Below are 3546 nucleotides of genomic sequence, written 5' to 3' on the forward strand. Positions count from 1 at the left end.
TTGTTACTAGTAATGATGATGGAATCTTCATCTGTGAGGAATGCTCACATTGTGGCAGGAAGACGGTACACGCATCAGCCCTGAATAAAAGTGTGTGCTCGTAGTGCTTCAGTATTATGAAGCCAGAGGCGATGCAGACTGGGTGAAGAGGACACGATCGGGGGAGGTTTCAAAAGAGGTATTTGAGCCTCACCTGGAAAGATGGGTGGAAACTCTCCAAGAGGAAATGGGGAGAGGGTGGTCCAGGCGGAGGAGGAAGCACAGAGTGGGCATAGGGGTTCAAAGGATGATGCTTGGGCAGGGACGCTGTCCTGTGTCTTCAGTGGAGCACGGGGCCCTGGTTAAGAACGGTGGGAGACGAGGTGGAAGGGCCCAGCGGCTCCAGGCTGGAAACGGCTTTGTATGTGCAACGCAGCTGGGCTGGATTTCTGGAGCAAGAGACAGACAACACAGTTGTGCTAGACATCCTCCCCTTGCTCATCCAGATGCATCCGTCACCTACCTCCAGCTGCTCATGACCTGGGGGCTGACATGTTGTGGACCTCATCAACAGGCTCCCTCGACCTCTGGCTTCCAGTAGGATCTGGCCAGTGGGACACAGGGAAGAAATCAAAAGGAAGAAGCTGGAGATTAGGGTATTTATTCCCTTGATGGAAGTCATAGCACCTGTCAGTTGGCTCTCCCACACAGCCCTCTACCAATATTCCTTCTACTACCCCTCCTAAATTACCTAGTTTGAGATACCAAATGTTCTGTGCCAGGACCCTGACTGATAGATAATTTAAATAAGTAATAAAAGTCAATGTGTTTGTGGGGGAGGACGAGGTCAGAGAGACCATGGTGCCAATGCTGAAAGACATGAAGTTCCAGGCATAGGATTTACATGAAGAATAATGGTTTATCCATTCCTCTGTGGCTGCTAGTCTGGAACAACATGGAAACATGGCATGGCTTCTTGGGAATTGTCCTATCTCTAAGCAATAATGAGGACATGACTGACTCATGACATAATTGAAGGGTGCCACGGTGAAATATTCTTCCCCATCCCTGTGGGTGGACTGACTTTGAGATAAGTTGTCTTACGTCAAAGCTGTTTCTATTAGGATAGCCACAGAGGATAGACAAAAGGTTGAAGTGCTTGTGGTGACCGAGGGGGCAGATTATGAAGAAAACCCCCCTCTTCTAGGCCCGTCTTTCCTTTCCAAGGAGCCAACAGGGCTTCTGTTCTCCACTTCCGCTCCTCACCTTACCCCAGGTATGTAGGAACAAGCTACTTCCTCTCCTCCACTCCTGTCCATCTTGTGCTCTGGGAAGGATGGGATACAACCATTTCCTTTTCATGGCTCTCCCCAGGGGTTTGAATTCTGAGCCTCAGCTTTAATTATGTAATAAAAACATATGTTTTCTATTGCGAGAATTTTAGGCAGCGGCGAGGAGGAGGAGGGGGAGATGGGGTGAGGATGTGAGGGTGGACGGGACTAAGTGACTTCCACTGAGCAGTAATTGCAGTGGAGAGTAGAAGACCATTCTCAGACCTCTGAAGCATAGCTGGAAGCATTTCATTCAATAATCATTTCAGACTGAGAGCTGTGTATGCAGGGCACTGCTGGGCTTTGGGGAAATGCAAAGTGGAATGGGGGGGATAATGTGGGGAGAGGATGAGACCTATACACACATATGTAAGTAGATGAAGGAGCTGGGACGGGGTTTAGAAGACAAAGACAGGAGATCAGATTGTGAGAGCTGGACCATAGAGATGGTATTCGAATTGGGTCTTGGAATGTGGGCAGACATGGAAATATCAGGGGATTTTTGGGCCTTTCTTTTCTTCTTCATCCTTGCCACCTCACTTGGCCTTCCCCCCAAAAAATCAATCTGCTTCATTTTGTGTGAAGAACAATTTCAAAAATTTGATGAGTAAGTATTACGTAGATAAAATTTATCCAGAATACACTTCAAGGCATATGTGGTCTAGCACAAATCGTAGTTTGCATCCGCGACCTCCGTCGTCACCACCGCAGCCACACCAGCCGGACGTTCATACCTGCTTCTGATTGCAGAATTAATACACAAATACTTTTTGATCTTAAAAAGATTGAACCCTTTTAGTCATAACGGAAGTTCCCTTTGAAATCGCCGCCCCCAAACCCATATTTACTTCTAGAAATACATTGTTCTGTGTGTGGGTCTGTGGTTACATAATGGTATCATACTGTGTGTTCATTCTGCAGTCTGCATTTATCACTCAATGTATCCTGGAGCTCATTCTGAGTTGCTTCACAGAGATCTACCCTCATTCTTTTTAATCCCGCCTGGCATTTGTTTGTTTCTAGAGATAGTTTTGGAAACACTCTTTATAAGTTTTTCAGAAACATTCCTGATGATAAAAATCACCCAGACCTATCCACAGCCTTCCCAAAAGAATCAGTTTCTGTAGGACTGGGAAGGGGGTTGAAGAAATTATTTTCCAATATCCCAGGTGATTTTAATTTTCAGTAAATCTGGAAACACTCTCATGGCTTATTTAACTATTTCCCTATCAAAGAGCATTTCGGTAGTTTAAAATTTTTTGTATCACAGATAATGCTGCAATGTACATCCTTATCCTTTCTTGCTAGTGCATGCGTATTTTTCTGAGGTCGATACTGAGAAATGGCACTGATGGGTCATGGGGTATGTGCACTTTAATATCATATTAGATACTGCCAAACTGACTCCCAATGTGGCTGTAGCAATGTTTGGTCCCAGCACTGTCTCAACATTTTTCTTCTTTGTATGTTTAAAAGATGAATTACATCTGCTCTTTCATCATGTCCTAACATCAAGTTGTACCAGAACCCATCATCATACCTCTCCCAATCTGTTCTTTACTATTCCAATAAAAGGAACTAAAGCTCACCAGATACTTGCGGGGTTCCTGGCTGGCTCAGTCCGTGGAGCGTGCAACTCTCGATCATGAGTCATGAATTCAAGCCTCATGCTGGGCATAGAGGTGACTAAAAACAAAAAATAAATAAACTTAAAAAAAAAAAAAAAAAAAAGCTTACCCAGATACTTAAGCCAGAAGTCTGGAAGGCTTGTTAGCTTCCTTGTACTCCCCAGCACTAACTGGTCCCAAAGATTCAGCAGATTTTATCACTCTACTATCTGATGACTCCTGCATGTCTCCCATCACTACATACTTCAATCCCACCCCCCCTTTTTTTTTACTTTATGGAATGTAATAAGCTCCTCACGGATCTCTCTGCTCCTCCTTCCACAACCCCCTAATATTCGTACATACTAATTATATCAGCACACTGATTACAACACTTTTTAAAAAACAATTTTATTTATTTGTTTGAGAGAGAGAGAGAGAGTAGGGGGAAGGGCAAAGGGAGAGGGAGAAGCAGACCCCCTGCTGAGCACAGAGACCCACTGAGGGCTGGATCCTCGGACTCTGGGATCATGACCTGAGCCAAAGGCAGATGCTTAACCCACTGAGACCCTGATTACAACTCTTTAATGCCTACCAATTACCACCCAAATCACCTTTATACTTAAGAA

This window comes from Ursus americanus, chromosome 4 (genome assembly GCF_024610735.1).
Source record: "Ursus americanus isolate L20-20 chromosome 4, mUrsAme1.1.p, whole genome shotgun sequence".
NCBI lineage: Eukaryota > Metazoa > Chordata > Mammalia > Carnivora > Ursidae > Ursus > Ursus americanus.